The following is a 21169-nucleotide window of genomic DNA, read 5'->3' on the forward strand; positions in this document are numbered from 1 at the left end:
AAAGTAAGCTTTTGGTTTTATTAATTTATTGCCACTGGAGCCTGCCGGTGTAACTGCTAAACTGCTTGCTGCCGACTGTACACTGTACTGTTGCCATTGGCCTGGCTGGATGAAGGTTCCGTGAATCTGGAGGTGCAGCGCGAGGTAATACAGTAGGGGGAGTGTGAGTGCTTCTCAATTGTAATGTTTTGTGCACTCTCCACTCTCTCCACTCAAGAGAACGTCCTTGGAGATGCATATGCATACTGAGAAAACGCCCATTGACCCGTGACGAATGGGAGAGGGTCCATTCAGAGAGAAGTGGTAGGTATAAACTCGGATCTGCAGCCTCTGCTTTAAAAAAAAAAACAGTAGCAGTTGTGGTGTTTATGTGTGCTTGTTCTCTAAGAGGACAATGTGAATACACTTTTTCACAATGGCATGCAAGACTATGTTTTACATGAGTTAACAGAGAGGAAATTACTTGAAAGAAGTTAAGATTTTGAACTTAAATGATAGAGCAGACTGATAAAATGAAGCTTTACGCTTAATAATTAAAATATAAATATGTTATTTATTTCATATAGTGGTGGACACCAAATTGTATAATTTGATATGATATCGATAAGTGTTGTTTGCTCAGACAGTGAAGAGAGTAGTAGAGAAAGATGGGGGATCCTAAGAAGATCCCTGCTGTGAGTAGGCTGAGGCCAATAGATAGTGACAGAAATAACAAGTGCTTCAGTAAAGTTTTTTTTTTTTTTTGGCATTCATGGCCATGGTTGTCATCTGTACTACAGGAATGGGTGCAGGAATTACTGAGGATGCACTTAGGATACATGTTGTGGTGGCAGTTGCAGAGAAGTACTTGGGTATATGAGATTTTACTCCATAAGATTTAAGGTGTTTTGAACGATACGTGTCCCGTCCTCCCAGGCTGGTGTATGATCAGATAGGGCCAAAGTAGTGGAATAGTGGTGAGGTTTTTAATGGGTGTAGGGGAAGTTGGTAGGGCAAAGTGTAATGAATTCATTACACAGAATAGTAGGCTGATACACAGGGTAGCAGGGTAGCCTAGTGGTTAGAGCGTTGGACTAGTAACCGGAAGGTTGCAAGTTCATATCCCATATGACAAGGTACAAATCTGTCGTTCTGCCCCTGAACAGGCAGTTAACCCACTGTTCCTAGGCCGTCATTGAAAATAAGAATTTGTTCTTAACTGACTTGCCTGGTTAAATAAAGGTAACACAGCCAATACAGTAGGTGGCGGCATGCACCTAACCTTTTTTTCGGACCGCCATAATACCAAAGAAGAAGAAGCCCGTCGAAATGGACGTATTTGACAGTGTTGCCACAATTTATCTCGACTTCGTGATTTTGCAAATCGGAGACTTCAGGAGTTCACTGGTCTATCTAATGGTACGTGCATCCATGCATACGAAACGGGGGGAGGGCTGTATGGTAACGGTATCCCTGCGTTAGCGCGTTGACGGGAAGTCTAGATTCCCGTAGACTTTCAGTCATCGCTAGTTAGCATTAGCACGTTAAACTACTGCTAACTTCCTTCATACTGGTCACAGATACATGACAATGGTATCCACGAGTTCATCTGACTCGGGGGAACTATATAAAGGGAATCATTGCCAAAATCCCGAAGTGTTAATGATGAGATAAAAGACGAGTTCAGGTAGCCAGGCTGGAGCTCTGCGAGACATTAACAGCGATGGGGGCAGACGTTTTGATCAAGAGACCTTCAGAAAATATGCTAATTTTCAGACACTAAATATGCAACTATGTATTTTACAGTTATAGGCAAGGTGGATTCTTAAAGTTAGTGGTTTTATAAATTGATTATACTGTATTTAGAAAAAAATACGTAATTTAAAGCCTTACTATTTAATATTTGTACTGTGTACTTGAGCTCTGTGTCCTGAAAAGTGACTACACCTCAGCAATTTATAACTATTTTTTTTACCAGAAATGTGAGATTTTAACCTTTCTTGGTGTATGCAGCATTACTAGTTATTGTTTATAGCCCTCTCATGATAAATCATTACTTTTGGGGATTATGTAAATTACATTTTCAATTACATTTTGTTACTTTTATTTAAGAGGTTTTTAATCAGAGAAGTGTGAACTCACAAAATCAATATGTAGAATAATATGGACTGTTTGTTGTTGTCAGGAGCATGCATGTGTTTCATGGGCTTCACCATTTAGGAATGTGCAAGGGTAAATTTGGTTCATAGTAAATCCCACTTTTTTTGCTGCATTATATTTAACCTAGCCCAAAGGCCGGCAGATGGTGCTATTTATTAGTTTCATCTTACTGTCCGAAGGGAATCTATGCAACGGGTTATACACACGTGACCCTGTGGACTGGTTCGTACATGAAACATTCTCCATTCCGGCTGCAAAGGTGTCAATTTCCTCCTTTATTGCGAGGTGTAAAATAATGGGGAAAATATGCATACTTTCTATATGAAACACCATTTTGCACCACCATATTACAGTGGTGTGGCTATTGCTAGTCCCTGTCCACAGTAGTGTTTGAAAACTATCACTGCCAGTAGTGAAAATTCAGACTACTGCAACCTGATTGGCTGAACGCTATACGCAACATCTGGGACTAGCATTAGCCACTGTAGCATGGTGGGTCATACATTTTTCTGCCTTCTCGCCATTCATTTGAGTTAAGGAGGAAATTGACGCCTTTGCAGCCTGAATCGAGAATGTTTTATGTACGAACCGGTTCATGGAGATATGGGTGTATAGCCAGTTGCATAAATTCCCTGTGCACGGTAAAATGAAACTCCTCAATAACGCCATCTGCCGGCTTTTGGGCTACATTATTACTGTACTAACGTCACATCATTTGATATATTATATCAGACATTCTACAACAAAAGTTACAACATTTACAAATGTTATATAATAATGTATTTATTCTTATATTTAAGCAATAGCCAATCAAGGAGCAACCAGGATAACTGAATGAGTCTGGATATGATCTGCAGTGAGTACATTTAATAATTTATAAATGATGTAGCCTAGAAGGCTATTTTAATCATGATGATGCCATTGCCAATGTTCCATTTTCCCCCCATACAATAGCACTGATATAAGTGCTACTTCTATACAATGCATTCGGAAAGTATTCAGACCCCTAGACTTTTGATTAAATATTTTTTTCCCTCATCAATCAACACACAATACCCCATTATGACAAAGCAAAAACAGGTTTTTCAAAATGATTGTACATTTACTCAGTACTTTGTTGAAGCACCTTTGGCAGCGATTACAGCCTCAAGTCTTCTTGGGTATGACGCTACAAGCTGGACACACCTGTATTTGGGGACTTTCTCCCATTATTTTCTGCAGATCCTCTCATGCTCTGTCAGGTTGGATGGGGAATGTCGCTGCACAGCTATTTTCAAGTCTCTCCAGAGATGTTCGATCAGGTTCAAGTCCGGGCTCTGGCTGGGCAGGGTTGCAAAGAGTGTGAAACTTTCAGGGAACTTTTCCATGGAAAGTTTAGCCCAGGAATTTAGGGAATTTAGCTTAAATTCCTCAAACAATTTAGCTTATAACAGTGAACCTTTTTAGTGGGATACACATAAGGCAATTCTAGGTCCTGTGGCATATTTTGGTTTAACTATCCCCAATTCTATGGAATTGCAACCCTCTGCATGCACAGTGCATTCTTCCATCACATGTAAAGCCGATTCTCAAGATCTTGCTCACTAAGGAGATGTTATTGAGCCCACACTACTACACTGTCTGAGCCAAGGACTACATGCTTTCTGGTAAGTTCTGATTACAATACTGGGTGGGGTGAATATATTTTATATGACATACATGCTTTTTTGTTAACTGGTAAATAGTAGCCTACAGCAACTTGTGTTTAAATCATTTCTAACTTGTTAACTATAGCTAGTTTTTGCTACCATGTGGTTTTTAGCTTGCTTGAGCCTGCTAACTGAGTGTTAAACATGTTTCATTTTAAAACATTTATCTTACAAAGGAATTGTTTAATCTAACTGCTTAACCATTTATCTGTACATGGAATTGTATTTGTTTGTTTTTTTACTCATTCTTTTCTAATCTTTACAGGAAAATGCTATGGGCACAATCTGATGTGTGGAGGCATTTCACTGCAGCTAATGTAGAATGAAAAGCTGTGTACATTTGCAAATACTGTGCCAAATGATATGTGAAGAATGCAATAAAGATGCAGAATCATCTGGCCAAGTGCATAAAGTTCCGTCAGCGCTCACAACAAGCAACCTCTCACAAAAGTCCCTCTACTTCTATTTGAGGTGAAATTTATGAATCAGGCACCTTATCGATGGCAACAGCTCATGGTCCTCCTGGAATCAGAAGTTTTTTTTGACTCAATGGAGGAACGTAGTCAGAGAGGCTGATGAATGTCTTGCTCGAGCTGTGTATGCAACTGGTTCACCTCGGATGCTCATAGGCAATGTGTATTGGAAGAGATTTCTGAATGTTATTCTCCCAGCATACATCCCTCCAATCAGACATGCCTTTTCTACTAATTTGCTGGATGCAGAGTTCATCAGAGTTCAAGAAAATCATAGAGAAAGCAGACTGTATTGCAATCATCTCTGATGGGTGGTTGAATGTTCGAGGGCAAGGAATAATTAACTACATCTCCACCCCTCAACCTGTATTCTACAATAGCACAGATACAAGGGACAACAGACACCGGTCTCTACATTGCATATGAGCTGAAGGCAGTCATCAATGACCTTGGACCACAGAAGGTATTTGCACTGGTGACAGACAGTGCTGCGAACATGAAGTCTGCTTGGTCTAAAGTGGAGGAGTCCTACCCTCACAACACCCATTGGCTGTGCTGCTCATGCAATGAATCTGCTCCTCAAGGACATCATGGCACTGAAAAAAATGTATACACTCTACAAGAGAGCCAATGAAATGGCTAGGTGTGTGAAGGGTCATCAAGTTATAGCAGCAGTCTACCTCACCAAGCAAAGTGAGAAGAATGAGCGCACCACATCGAAGCTGCCCAGCAACACCCGTTGGGGGGGGTTGTTATCACGTTTAACATTCTCCTGGAGGAGAAAGAGTCTCTCCAAGAAATGGCCATATCCCAGTCTGCCGATATGGACAGCCCCATCAAGAGGATCCTCCTGGATGATGTATTTTGGGAGAGAGTGGTAAGCAGCCTGAAACTCCTGAAACCAATAGCAGTAACCATTCCACAGATTGAGGGAGACAATTCCATCCTGTCTGATGTTCAGACTCTGCTTGCAGATGTAAGAGAAGAAATCCGTACTGCCCTGCCCACTTCACTGTTGCTCCAAGCAGAGGAAACTGCAGTTCTGAAATACATCAAAAAGCGTGAAGACTTGAAGCCAATACACGCAGCAGAGTACACGCAGCAGAGTACATGTTGGACGCCAAGTATGTTGGCAAGAGCATCCTGTCTGGTGCAGAGATCAACAAGGCCTATGGTGTCATCACTACAGTGTCTCACCACCTTGTTCTGGATGAGGGCAAGGTTGGCGAAGTTCACTTCCAAGCAAGGGCTTTGGGGTGGCGAAGCAATATGGCAGTCGTGCCAACATATCTCATCAGCTACCTGGTGGAAGGGACTTTGGCAATCTGAGGCTCTTTCTGCTGTTGCCTCCATCCTCCAAATCCTACCAACATCAGCTGCCTCAGAGCCTAACTGGTCCTTGTTTGGGAACACACACACCAAAGCACACAACAGGCTGACCAATACAAGGGGTGAAAAATTGGTGGCCATCTGGGAAAATTTGAGGCTGTTTGAGCCTGACAATGAGCCATCCTCAGCAAGGTTGGAAAGTGACAGTGAAGATGAGGCCTCAGACTCTGATGTTTAAGAGGTGGACATTGAGGATGTCCAGGAGACATGGAAGCCTGAGAGGATGACAACCAAAGCTTTAGTTTCTAGACTATCATTTTACAGATGTATGTTGAAAACATTTTTGGGAGATGCGATGGATCTTTGGGGATAATTCAATATTCCCTTTTGTTGTTCAGTGAAATCATCCCATGTGAAGAGTCAATTCATTTAATTAAAGTTCAATTTTAAAACTTTTTTTTTTAATATATTGGAAGAATTTAATAATTTGCAATTATGTCTTATGATAAGGTAAAAGGTTTCTGTTTCCATATGATATGGTAAATATATCCAATATATAAAAATAAAAAAACATTTACATTGTATTAATATTATTTAGCATATATTTCTGTTAATTCCCATATATTCCTGTTAATTCCCACGGAAAGTTTCCACCTCTGAATGTTGGAAGTTGAACTTTTGCCCCAGGCTGAGGTCCTGAGCGCTCTGGAGCAGGCTTTCATCAAGGAACTCTCTGTACTTTGCTCTGTTCATCTTCCCTCGATGCTGACTAGTCTCACAGTCCCTGCCACTGAAAACATCCCCACAGCATGACGCTGCCACCACCATGCTTCACCATTGGGATGGTGCCAGGTTTCCTCCAGATGTGACGCTTGGCATTCAGGCCTGAGAGTTCAATCATGGTTTCATCAGACCAGAGAATCTTGTTTCTCATGGTCTGAGTCCTTTAGGTGCCTTTTGTTAAACTGTAAGCGGGCTGTCATGTGCCTTTTACTGAGGAGTGGCTTCCTTCTGGCCACTCCATCATAAAGGCCTGATTGGTGGAGTGCTGCAGAGATGTTTGTTCTTCTGGAAGGTTCTCCCATCTCCACAGAGGAACTCTAGAGCTATATCAGAGTGACCATCGGGTTCTTGGTCACCTCCCTGACCAAGGCCCTTCTCCCCCGATTGCTCAGTTTGGACAGGCGGCCAGCTCTAGGAAGAGTCTTGGTGGTTCCAAACTTCTTCCATTTAAGAAAGATGGAGGCCATTGTGTTCTTCGGGACCTTCAATGCTGCAGACATTATTTGGTACCCTTCCCTAGATCCGTGCCTCGGCACAATCCTGTCTCTGAGATCTACGGACAATTTCATTGACCCCGTGGCATGGTTTTTGTTCGGACACGCACTGTCAACTGTGGGACCTTATACAGACAGGTGTTTGCTCTTCCAAATCATGTCCAATCAATTGAATTAAACACCGGTGGACTCCAATCAAGTTGTAGAAAGATCTCAAGGATGAGCAATTGAAACAGGATGCACCTGAGCTCAATTTTGAGTTTCATAGCAAAGGGTCTGAATACTTATGTAAATAAGTTTCCACTTTGTCATTATGGGGTATTTGTGTAGATTGATTTGGACTTAAATATTTGAAATCAATTTTAGATTAAGTCTGTAATGTAACAATGTGGAAAAAGTCTGAATACCTTCCGAATGCCCTGTAAGTGGTTGTGTGTTTCTCTGTTTGGAAAATAGTGGGCAATGTATTTTATATATGTTTGTCATATGAAGGTTGCAGATGAACTTATTGACCAAGTTCTCCTGGAAGCCTTTGACAACATGGAGGAAAGTTGGGACAGCATAGAGGAAGCAGGAGACTACAAAACAGATGCAGCTAGACATTTACCAAGCTGTTCATGTCAGCAAATCACTGAACACAAGGTGGGCCATACAAACATAAATGTATTCCAATTGATGTTTTCGAGACCTTATTCCAACCTCCATAACAATCACTTATTTGTATTCATTCAAATGTTTTGTCAAAAGGGAACAGGAGTGGGAGAAGAGATCCTGACTGACAAGACATATAAGAGCATGACAGCATTTAAGGTGAAGAATGATGAAGGCTCTGCTCCTTTTTCGGACATCCACAGTCATTCAAAGATCATAGCTCAAGATCTTCAACGAAAGGCGGCAGAGAGGAGGGCAACAAAGGTCACCCACGATAAGTGTCCTTCTTTCTCAGAAAGATCATGCCCCGTGGGCCTAACAAATGTTCAGGAAATATGTATTTTGTCTTCTGAATTTGATGTAAAAAAGATCAGAGTGAGAGATTCTGCTGCAGTGGAGGTTGGCACTATAGTTTCTTTCCCCCCCTCTTCAAGCAGTCTGTCAAAAAACATAAAAGGAAATGTCACACTTTCACCCACAGAGAAGATTGCTGTGACTCAAGGGCTATCAGCCTCTTCTCTAAGTGACCACGCACGATATTCAAGAGAGGTAGTGGATGAGAAGACCTATGCTGATGTTTCCCATCAAACGTTACCACTTGCAGATACCAAGAAAAGAAAAGAGAAAATGTCCTTTAATACCCGTTTGCCTGTGATTGAAAAGCAACAAAAGCGAAAAGCTGGTCGGCCATATAAGAAGAAAACTCTAGTGAAAATGGCTAAACTTTTAGCAATTGGCCAAGAACGCTATTCCGATGCCACAGAAATACACGGGGTGACTCACCATAAGGACACTCTAACACCCTCACGCAAACAAACAAAAGAGAAGAAAAAGGATGAAATGTTTCCCCCAACTACCTCAAGTGACACATGGTTTGGATGCAATTCAACATCTGATTCTTCAAACCACCTTACTATTGCACATTCAGATGACATCATTTCTGCACCTCAAATAGCTGGGCCAAGTATTTCTATGGAATTGAACCAACCCTCCAGGATACAGAAAACTTCAAAGACCACACAAAAAGAAGAATTCAAAATAACAGAAGTGTCTGCGCTGAAATTGACCACTGTCACAAAGGGTCAATATTCTCCTATAGAACGAGCTCTGACACACAACACCTTGGTGCCATCTGAGAATGCATTGAAAGTACAAAAGAGAACTGGAAGAAATAAAACGATGCTATCCAAAGGAGGAAATAGAAGAACTCAGGCATTCAAAAGAAACAGAATGAATCCGAGCAGCCCCCAGTCACAGAGTTGCAATGCAACACCCCAAGAAAAAAATTGTTTGGGACTCTCTCAAGATGAGACTCCACTGCAGTCATCAGATATAAAAATGGAGCCCAAATACTTGTCAGACACTTCTGTCTTGGATGTAACGAACAATGTGAAGGAACACCAAAAAAGAGAACCTCCCTCCAAAAACTTTACAGAAGGGAGTATTAAAAGTCCTGGTATAATGTCAGACAAGTCAAAGCATTTTATCACTCAAAAAGATCAGGGGGCACAAAGTGACATGAAGAGGGAAATCAAAGATAATGTAACTGCTAACATATCAGCTGTAGGAAACCAGGGGGAAATGACTCCAAGAACTCAAGAGCGCTCAAGACTAAAGAGTATTGAGGATGTGCTCAAATTGAAGCGGAAAGCTGGTCGACCATTCAAGAAAAATAGGTTGTTTAAAATGGATAAGCTGGTAGCGATAGCACAGGATGGCAGAACTAATGATCCAGAGAATAGTGGCATGACGAAAGAGTGTGTTCCAACATTCCCTGCATATCACCCCCTAAAGTCAAAAGTAAAGAAGGAAAAGACTGACACAAAAACCTTGGCATCAAATTCACCTACAAGCCCCTCAAGAAGATCCAACAGAACATGTAAAACTACCCCAAAAACTGTTCAAAAGATGCAAGTCCTCACACACACGCTCGCCCAATCAGTTTTATCAGTTCCATCCAATCTCATTGAACTCAAATCAGAGGACACTACTCTGATCTCCTCAACGGTCTCTCCAATTATTTTATGTAGTGCAGATATTTTACCTCAACAGGAAAGCCACAAATGTGGAAAACCCCCGAAGAAAAACACAAAAGTTAACAAACACATGACCACTGCAGTCCCACATCCTCCAATATTTGCAGTAGTTTCCAAGGCCCTTGCTGAGATTGTCTCTACAGGGAATGGTAAAGAAGCAAAGAAAGACATTGGATCCAAAAGAAAATACAAACGGGTGCCTGGAACTCGTGGTGTATCAGAATTGCTGTGTACAAATGGAATTCCTCAGGGAGATATACATACCCAAACTAATAGGGATGAGGTGTATTCCAAGACTTCAGGCCCAACTGTGCCACAATCCCAGAACACACGGAAGCGTGAGGTTAAAAATAAAAAAGGTACAGAAAAGGCAGCTGTCCCATTATCTGATGAAACTGTCCTTCCTGATTCAGATTGCCAGGTGCAAAGTCACAGTGCATCTCAGGAAACGCCTTTGCTGCCATCAAAGATTAAGACACAATCTGACACATTATACCTGACACCTAGAACGATTAGGAAGAAAAATCCCAAAACGTGTAAGGAAATAAAAAAAACTTCACCGAAAGTTGAGAAAGCACAGGTGCCATCTCTGGATCCTTCCCTTGGAGTGGAACATAGATGTCATGATGTGCCACATGTGGATCAAATGAAACAAGTGGAAGCAGTGATAGAGTCAGTAATTGAGGATCTCCACAAACCACTGAAACATGTGAGTCATAGACAAAAGATCAAAGAAAAGGCTAGCAATGTTCTTGCATTAACTCTGAATCCTTCACTTGGAGTGGAACATAGAACTCCTGATGTGCCACAAGTGGATCATATAAGACAAATGGAAGCAGTGATAGAGTCCGTGATGGAGGATCTCCACAAAAAAGACGCCAGTAGTGTTGCTCCGTTAAAACCAACCACCTTTTCTGCCTCGGATAACCTGTTGGAACAGCATAACCATAGTACATTACCTCAATCTTCTTTTATGTCATCCGGAGAGACAAAATCAGGCTTGAAACATGCAATACCCAAAACGTCAACAAAAAACAAGTCAAAAACATTAATGAAAGACAAACTTACCTGCAAAAGCTATTCAAAAAATCCTAAGAAAGCAGCTATGCAAACTTCAGTTCCTACATCTGACACAATGCATGCGTCAACAGTTAAGAAGAATTCCAATATTTGTAAAGAAAGAAAAAGATCTTCACAAAAAGCTGAAAAAGCACAGGTGTCATCTCTGGATCCTTCCCTTGAAGTGGAACATAAAAGTCCTGAAATGGATCAATGGAGAGAAGAGGAAGCATTGATTGACTCAGTGAATGAGAATCTCCACAAACTGCTTAAACATAAGGATCGACAAAAAAAGTTACAAGAAGAGGCCAGCAATGTTTCTACATCAACTCTGGATCCATCTCTTGTAGTGGAACATAGATGTCCTGATCGAATAAGACAAGTGGAAGCAGTGATAGACTCCCTGATTGAGGATCTCCACAAACCACTCAAACCTAATGGACAACAAAAACAGTTTAAAGGAGAGACCAGTAATATTTCTGCATTGGAACAAACAGCATTTCTCGCCTCGGATAACCTGTTGGAACAGAATAACCATTGTATGTTACCTCAATATTATTTTCTGACAAAATCAGGCTTGAAGCATGCCAAACCCAAAATGTCAACAAAAATTAAGTCAAAAGCATGCAGTAAAGGGAAACTATTTAAAAATGCTAAGAAAGCTGCTGTAATAACTTCAGATCCTTCTATTGGAGCAGAAAATGGATGTCTTGAAATACCTTCCCACTTTACCCAAGCAGAGAAAGGAGGAAAGGGAGATGTAAAAACCAATAAATATGTAGGAAAGCATGAAAAGGAAGAAGTGATATCAGTGACCGGTGATCATTTGGAAACAGCGGCCCACAAACCACATCAACGTAAGGGGCCAAGAAAGAAGCTAAAAGAAGAGGACAGCAGTGTTTCCAAACCAGAACAAGTAGAATCTACTACTTCAGATAGCCAGCTAAAACAGCATGGCCACAATGATTCACAACAAGTTTCTTTGCTAGTATCGGCGGCAAAGACAGAATCAGGAATAGAGCATATCATGCCAGAAATGGAAATGACAAATAAGCCAAAAACATGCAGAAAAAGGAAAATACTGTCCAAGCAAAGCTCAAAGATCACTGAAACTCCAACCCCACCAAGTTCAAAACCATCTCTTGGAGTGGAATATAGATATTCTGTAATGGCTACCCCTTTCACACATGTGGACCAGGTTCAGAATATTCTTGATACTCCTAAAGGCTCCAAAGCGAGTAATGGAAATACTGGATCAAACCATCCAATATCCAATGTCAGACATTCCAGACGGCCCTCTAAATCGAATTCACATATCACAACTGACTTGATGCAAGATCAAGCCATTTTATCAGTTACATCACATCTCACTAATCAACCTACCAGTCCTGTATCAACAACCGTGTCCTCAACTGCAGCACAAGGACAGCTTACTGAATTAGTGAGTTCTCTTTGTACAGATAAAAGGCCGCATAAAATAGGGAGGCCTCCAAAGAAGAAAAAGTCTCAGAGACCAAAAAGAACCGGTATTGATAAGAATATCACAGATGATGACAAAGTGTGTGTTAAATTCTTATCAGCATTTGTAAAAGAGGAACTAATTGAGGAAGAGAAAAGTCTAGAAAATAGGGGAAAAGAAAAGAACGGCAAAGGGAAGAAAGGCAAAATTCTCCAAACAGACAATGTGAAGGTGAAAGATGGCAATGCATTAGCAGATGACAAATTAGTTTTACAAGTCCCTATAGATGAAGCAGGGGACTCTATATCTATTGCAATAGACCCAATCAGTGCTGTAATTCCCAAACATAAAAAAGGTGGTCGTATTGCCAAGGGTAAAAGAGTGCAAAAAATTGCATCCACCCCCAACATCCCCAGTGACCAGCAATGCATGAATATGTCCCCAGAAGAAATGTCTCTGTGTCTCAGCAATATATCAGAAAAACACAGAAAACGAAAAGTTGACAGCAGCAGTGCTGATTTTGTTAATGCAGATATAAATGTTCTAAATCTTAAAGATGATCTTAGTGATAGATCTGAAATACCGGACTCATCCTTACTAGGGACTCCGAGGGTGAAGAACAAGGGTAAGATCAAATCCAAGACAATTACAGAAGAAAAGACAGTGGCCACATCAGTGGTAAAAGAGATGGTGTGGCTAGATTTACAGACCAACATAGCAGCACTGAAAAAGAAACGTGGTCGGCCATTCAAGAAAAGTACCTTGATGAGAATGGCAAAACAGTGGTCATGTGAACAGCAGAAGTCAAACACTAGCAGAAAACTTTCAGTGAACAAGACGCAGAGCTGCAAATCAATGGGAACTTCTAAGGGAGGGAAAATGCACAAATTCAACCCAATGTCAACAACTTCAAGAAGGCACACTAGAGCATCTGTGGCAATGAAGAATGAAGACCTTGTTCTTAAACAACAGCAAGACGACATATGGGAGATCACTGATGTGTCCAGCAACATTTTCTTCCCAATTGTGACTAATTCCCACAGTATTTCAGTGCAAGAAATCGAAACTTCGGGAACTATTTTCTCTGTTGATGCAGGGGCGACACAAGGAATCCAGCAAGTTGAGTCTACCCCATTAACAACCCCTCTCACAAAATTACCTCATAAAGTGACTGCCGTGAAGAAGAGACGCAGGAGAAATAAAACTGGATGGGCTACAAAAGTGAAATCCAAACGACCTCTCTCCAAAGTGAACTGCGGGGGTACGCTTGAGGTGTTTGTTCAGTCTTCCATTGACAACACTGGACTCTCATTCAACTCTAGCCTCTGTAATTCGTTAACAGAAAATGACACATTGGAAAGTGTTGAACAAGAGAAAGAATGTAGAACGAACTACAATCGAGTTTGTGCGGAGAAGGAGATCAACTGTGGCGATCAACCCCTAATAGCTTGTGCTAAATTGCAGCATTCAAGTGTACTCCTACACAATCTTAAGACAAGGAAACCTATGTCATGTCATTTCTGCAGTCGCTCATTCCGTCACATAACCGCATACACAATTCACAAGCGCATTCACACAGGTGAGAAGCCTTACAGTTGCCAAAAGTGCGGCAAGAGCTTTGCTCATCTCTCCAAACTCAAATCACACTCAAACATCCACAAACAACATGGGCCCATTCAATGCCCATGTTGCATCACTCAGTCTCCAAATAAAGATGACTTGATTGATCATTTCAAGATCCACATGAAGGGTACCAAGAGGTTCAGTTTGATTAATAAAACAAGAAGAGACAAAGAAATCCAGATCCACCCTTACACTGATTACATAGAGTCCCCAGTCACTCTTAATGGCAGGAAATTCCTTCGATGCTCCACTTGTTTTAAATATTTTTTCAGTAAGGCCACATTGAAGCTGCACCTACAAACACACAGTGGAGTGAGGCGTTTCACCTGCAAAGTCTGTGGCAAGATGTTTATCACGTTCTCAAGTTTCAATGCACATGAAAAAACACACTGGCCTGTTAAACCGTATGCTTGCTCTGTGTGTGGAAAAGGCTTTGTTCTGCTTAGGGAGCTCAAAACCCACTCCCATATGCACTCAGGAGAGATGCCTTTCTTCTGTAACCACTGTGGTCAGGCCTTTAGCGACTTCTCATCCTTGCGCACACATCAAGTCTCCAAAGTGTGTTTTGAGGCGAGAGACGAAGGGGATGGAAACAAGGTTGACATTGAGGGGTTCCTGGTGGAGCAAAGGGCTGATGGGCAGATTAATACCCCAATGTACTTTAAATGTCAGATTTGCAAACAACTTAATCGTCACTGGTGTCAGTACGTTCTTCATCTGCAAACACACACTAATAACAAGCCAAACCTTTGTGAGATCTGTGGACAACGGTACGAGGTTCCTGAATTATGTGTTCATTGTAGAGTGTGCTGCAAATCAAGTGGAGAGGAGAGGGCATGCAATTCGTCCTTGTCAGAGGTCTGGCATGAACCCCAATCTCTGCAACATCCGATGCATGTGACTGAAATAGATTTTCTGTACAATGCTAATCAGGAAATGTTATCTACTGATGACCAACATCCTAAATGCAAGGAGCCTGAGCCCCTGCCACCTCTGGAAACTATGGAGGAGTATTCCTCAGATGTGCTTCCACAAAACCCCAAACCTGCTTGCCAGATCCCAGGTAATGGGTTAGCGATAAATCGACCTTCTCCCTCAAACTCCATGTGTGCAAGTTCTGCCATATTGGCCCCCTCTGTAATGAGCTGTAATTCAGTATGTGTGGTTCAACAGCCTTCAGGTTTTCACTCTCGTTTTCAGACCCATGCTCCTTGTGACAGATATCCCCGTGGACAATGTGGAAAATCCTTTAACCGGTGGAATAAGCTCTGGTTGCATCAGGGACGACACAGAGAAAAACGCTGTAGCTTCTCATGCACTCAGTGCAATTTAGAGTTTCGCTTCTTAGGCTCCTATAGGGAGCACATGCAGGGACATGCAGCGCAGAGACCCTATGTTTGTCCGTTATGTCCCAAAAACTATATCACGGAAGAAGACTTAAATACCCATCTGTGCGAAAATCACCAGCCGTGTGAAAGCCTGAAATGTGACACGTGTGAAAAGGGTTTCATCAGTTTCAGAAATTTGGAGAGACATCGTCTGTTACACAGAGCTGCTAGCTCGCACTATTGTCTCCCTTGCAAGCTCCCATTTCCTAGTTACCTAGCCTTAAAGAATCACTTGAAGGCTCACAAAGCCCGCCCTGTTATCCCTGTCCCTGAAGGGCCATTGGAACCACTTCGGTTTCCCTATCACTGTAGAAAATGTAATGCCAGATTTACAACCACAGACTTGCTCCAAGCCCATCAGGTTTGCCATCTTATAGGGGGGAAGAAAACATATAGCAGTTCAGCAAATGTAGTTTCTGCTTCCCTGACCTCCAAGCTCTCAAACAGACCAAGAGCGAGAGTCACCCCTCTATCCCCTACGACAGTACCTAGTCTTCTTCTGCCAAAGAAAAGGAACATGTATAGGTATCCTCACCCTGATCGTCTCTATGTCGTCCCTAAAATATCCTCACAGCCACCGGTCATTGTTTCGGACACAGAAGAAGAGCCCCAAGAGATTCTAAACTTTAGCTTATCCTCAGTCCACGACTCGCCCTGTAACACTGTGTCCCTTGAACATGAAGGGCGAACCAGCCCTAGCAATAATTGTTGTGAGGCAAACAACTCGGATCTACCTCAGTGCTCATGCCCCTCATGTGTCCTTATTTATGAACCTACTCAATGTATGCCAAAAACAGACACCCCACACATGCCGACTCATGAACCACCATGTCCCTTGGATAAAGGTCATCAGAATGTACCACCTCAAAGATGGAAAAAGTCTATGGGTAATGATGATGCTTTCTTTAGAGCCTCAACAACATTTGTGATATCAAGGGGCAAAAAACAGCAGATTGGCTTTGAGTGTGCTGATTGTTGGGTAAGATTTAGTGACGTCTCAGAGCTACATGAGCATTACTTACATCATGCCAGGGGGGTGAAGTGAAAATCAATGTATTTTTTTCCACTAATGGACATTTGCATCGGAAAGTATTCAGACCGATTTACTTTTTCCAAATGTTGTTATGTTACAGCCTTATTCTAAAATGTATTTTTGCAAATGTATAAAAAAATATATGAAATATCACATTTACAAGTATTCAGATCTTTTACTCAGTACTTTGTTGAAGCACCTTTGGCAGTGATTACAGCCTGGAGTCTTCTTGGGTATGACGCTACAAGCTTAGCACACCTGTATTTGGGGAGTTCCTCCCATTTTTCTTTGCAGATCCTCTCATACTCTGTCAGGTTGGATGAGGAGTGTCGCTGCTCAGCTATTTTCAGGTCTCTCCAGAGATGTTCTATCGGGTTCAAGTCTGGGCTCTGGCTGGGTCACTCAAGGATATTCAGAGACTTGTCCCAAAGCCACTCCTGTGTTGTCTTTGCTGTGTGCTTTGGGCCATCCTGTTGGGGTGAAGGTTCTTCCAATATAAGGTCCTGAGCGTTCTGGATCAAGTTTTCATCCGATCATCTTTCCCTTGATCCTGACTAGTCTCCCAGTCCCTTCTGCTGAAAAACATCCCCACAGCATGATGCTGCCACCACCATGCTTCACCATATGGATGGTGCCAGATTTCCTCCAGATGTGATTCTTGTCATTCAGGCCAAAGAGTTCAATCATGGTTTCATCAGACAAGAGAAGCTTGATTCTCATGGTCTGAGTCCTTTAGGTGCCTTTTGGCAAACTCCAAATGGGCTGTCATGTGCCTTTTAGTGAGGAGTGACTTCCGTCTGGCCACTCTACCATAAAGGCCTGATTGGTGGAGTGCTGCAGAGATGTTTGTTCTTCTGGAAGGTTCTCCCATCCCACAGAGGAACTCTTGAGCTCTGTCAGAGTGACCATCGGGTTCTTGGTCACCTCCCTGACCAAGGCCCTTCTCCCCCGATTTCTCAGTTTGGCCAGGTGGCCAGCTCTAGGAAAAGTCTTGGTGGTTCCAAACTTCTTCCATTTAAGAATGATGGAGGCCACTGTGTTCTTCGGGACCTTCAATGCTGCATAAATTTTTTGGTGTCCTTTCCCAGATCTGTGCCTCGACACAGTCCTGTCTCAGAGCTCTACGGACAATTTCTTTGACCTCGTGGCTTGGTTTTCCCTCGTACACGCATTGTCAACTGTGGGACCTAATATAGACAGATGTGTGCCTTTCCAAATCATGTCCAATCAATTGAATTTACTACAGGTGGACTCCAAGTTGTAGAAAGATCTCAAAGATGAGCAATTGAAACAGAATGCACCTGAGCTCAATTTTGAGTCTCATAGCAAAGGGTCTGAATGCTTGTGAAAATATTGCTGTTTTTTTATAACATTTGCAAACATTTCTAAAAACCTGTTTCGCTTTGTCATTATGGGGTATTGTGTGTACATTGATGAGGAAAATGTTTTGTTTAATCCATTTTAAAATAAATGTGGAAAAAGTCAAGGACTGAATACTTTCCGACTGGACTGTATATCATTGTTTTTGATGAGTACTAAATAAGTTTCAGAGTTAACCATGGTTGTCTTCATAGCTATAGCAATGGTTAAATTAATAATTCACTCCAAACCACTAATTCCTATGATTTTCATTGTTAAATAACCCCAATATGTATGTTCGTCGTTATGTTAAGGTAGGAAGCAACTTGAAAATTGTTGCAGACATTTTTTGGAGCTAAAGTCAACTACACTTCTCTCCAGACAGGAGGGCTGGCTAGCTTGCTAGAAAACATAACCATACACAATATTACTAAAGTCAATATCAGCATGTGAAGTAGCTAGTTAGCTGTAAAATCTCAAACACTGCACTATCAATTTTAGAGTTACAATCTCACCATGTTCAACCTGGTAGAGATTTTGTCTTGCTCAAAACAGTGAGTGAGGTTGTGAATGCAACACAATGGACCTGTGCTGCTAAGGTCCATTGGTACGTAGTTGGAGGAAAGGATATTGATCTGACGGTGCACTGTGTACTTGAACGCAAGTCTAAGAAGTGGTAGATATCCTAGTGTTTACCTGTGGCGGCAGGTAGCCTAATAGTTAGAGCGTTGGGCCAGTAACTGAAAGGTTGCTGGATCAAATCACTGAGCTGACAAGATCAAGGCAGTTAACCCACTGTTCCCCGGTAGGCCGTCATTGTAAATAAGAATTTGTTCTTAACTGACTTGACTAGTTAAATAAAGTAAAAAATAAATAAAGATATGTTCTATGTGCAGAATTTCTATACTTCACGTTCTATTTTTGGTCTTTTACTTCTTTTTTTTTACACCAGCTTCAAACAGCTGAAAATACAATACCTTTTTGTTACTAAAAAGCGGTTTGGATGGTACAATTTTCTACACTTGCTTGTTTTGTCACAAACTTCAATTATGCAAAATCTAAAACAAATTTCAACCAGGAAATGGCAAAGCAATTTCTGCATATTGGATATTTTTAAAGGCGTTATGAAATATGATAGTCTTTTTGGAAATAGGGATTAACAAACCATCACCAAATTGACAGGAGTTTCACTCCTGGAGTGGATTATCCATTTAACGTTAACCTTTGTTTATTTTTATTTTTTATATATTCATATTCACACTGATTGTACAAAACATTAAGAACACCTTCCTAATATTGAATTGCCCCCCCCCCCCCCCACCTGTGAAAAACACCCAGCAGCTCCTAGCACCTACTACCATACCCTGTTCAGTAACCTGTTCAAAGGCACTTCAATCTTTTGTCTTGCCCATTCACCGTCTGAATGGAACACATACACAATCCATGTCTCAATTGTATCAAGGCTTAACATTTCTTCTTTAACCTGTCTCTTTCCCTTCATTTACACTGACTGAAATGGTTTTAACAAGTGACATCAATAAGGGATCATAGCTTTCAACTGGTCAGTCTGTCATGGAAAGAGCAGGTGTTCTTAATGCTTTGTACACTACTGCAAGAATGTGCCTTTTGAATTGATTACAAACTTGTCATACTTTAAACAATTATTCATATCCAGTGGTGGAAAAAGTACCCAATTGTCATACTTGAGTAAAATGATAGATACCTTAATAGAAAGTTACTCAAGTGAAAGTCACCCAGGAAAATACTACTTGAGTAAAATTATTTGGTTCTAAATACACTTAAGTATCAAAAGTAAAAGTGTACATCATTTCAAATTCCTTATATTAAGCAAAGCAGACTGTACCATTTTCTTGTTTTAAAAATGTAGGAGAGCCAGGGGTACTCTCCAACACTGACATTATTTACAAACGATGCATTTGTGTTAGTTAGCTTGCCAGATCAGAGGCAGAGGGATGACCACGTGTTCTCTTGATAAGTGTGTGAATTGGACCATTTTCCTGTCCTGTTAAGCATTCAAAATGTGATTAGTACTTTTGGGTATCAGGGAAAATGTATGGAGTAAAAAGTAAATGATCATCTTTAGGAACGTAGTAGTAAGTAAAAGTTGTCAAATATAAATCGTAAAGTACAGACCCCATAAAAATACTTTAAAGTACTACTTAAGTACTTTACACCACTGTTCAAATCTGTCCTGCTGCTGTTGGCAAAGTTTTCTTTGTTCTATTTTTGTAAGAGCTTTATGTACACAGACACCATGAGTGTCTCTCTTTTTATTATGTTTAACATGGGATATATTGCACATTTGATAACGCACACTAATTGCATCCTTTGGGGAAACTGTTAGATCTGCTTTCCAAACAGTCAATAGTCTGGTAATGATGATTACTTAAACATCTTTGATTTTTGGAAGGTTGTTTGGCACGTTATAGAAAATCAGTCATTTTTAAATGTCAGAGATTTCATTGGACATTCAGTAAGTATTACTCATTGAATATTTAGGCACTGTGTGCACGTACAACATGAGTATGAAAATGTTTGAAATGTAATTGTAACACAAAGATGTGATAAAATATTAGTTATTGATTCTGTGCTGGTAAGTTTTCATTCTTTAGTCACTGTCTCATTATCAATGCAAAATGTGTTTTGCTTTTTACTTTTGATTTACAGTAGTCTGACAATAAAAGTTGACATTACATCAGGAGTATCTTGACTGACTTTTGTGCCGAGTTTCTCCACAGTAAGCACGTTTCTCCACAGTAAGCACGTTTCTCCACAGTAAGCACGTTTCTCCACAGTAAGCACGTTTCTCCACAGTAAGCACGTTTCCATTTATGCAAGGAAAGTCATGCCATATAAAAAATAATCACGACAGGTGTGGTGGAAACAAGATGTTTGGTCGTTTGACATGGTGGAATCTTTTTGTGTCAGTACAATTTATTATGCAATGATAAACTATGTTGTACTACTCTTACGACGTGGAAAAGCATTGTTTTTAGGCAGATTAAATAATTTATGAACTTCATGGTGGTTAAGTGACAGACGGTGATGTGCTTGGTGCAAATGTCAAATATATATTACCAGTTTATTTAAATAGTGGTAACCTGACGATCGATGCTTGGCTGCCAATTATCAAAGGAAATGTTGCTGTTATGTATATCTTATCATATTACCTACCAAAGTTATTATAGTAAACTTTTTTGATAACGGCTCCTCCACTAGCGCCATGTTGCCTCCATACACAACGCTATCCTCAGTGGTACAATTATTTTCAGCCATATTCCCTTAATAGGCTATCACAATAATATATATTTCGATATGCAACCATGAACATAGATCAACAATCGCTCCAATGCCACTGGCACAGGAGAGAGCTGTCCATAACACATCCACTAAAATCAGCTTTCCAAACATTACTCTTTTGGGGTGAAGTTCCCATTGCGTATATAAATCGCTCCAAAACACACATTCCTATACAAAAGGTGCAGAGAGATGCATTCTATAAGCTATAAAAGTGATACGGCAACAACTGTATGTGCTCTCCTCTCACCTGTGCTAACCCTTCGTGCTACCTATATGCACATGACCCCAAAATATGTCCTCTAGTGTACATAAGCCAAAATAACCCTTGACAGAC

The 21169-nt window shown here is 41.0% G+C and overlaps 1 long non-coding RNA gene across 1 annotated transcript; it reads left to right on the forward strand.

The window, feature by feature from the left end:
- The first annotated feature begins 1284 nt into the window (after positions 1–1284).
- Positions 1285–20230, forward strand: LOC135552348 (uncharacterized). Its single transcript, XR_010457422.1, has 4 exons — positions 1285–1398; positions 2940–2995; positions 7399–7548; positions 7654–20230. It is a non-coding gene; the product is annotated as an uncharacterized LOC135552348 (long non-coding RNA).
- The last annotated feature ends 939 nt before the right edge of the window (positions 20231–21169 follow it).

This window comes from Oncorhynchus masou, chromosome 13 (assembly GCF_036934945.1).
Source record: "Oncorhynchus masou masou isolate Uvic2021 chromosome 13, UVic_Omas_1.1, whole genome shotgun sequence".
Taxonomy (NCBI): Eukaryota; Metazoa; Chordata; class Actinopteri; order Salmoniformes; family Salmonidae; genus Oncorhynchus; species Oncorhynchus masou.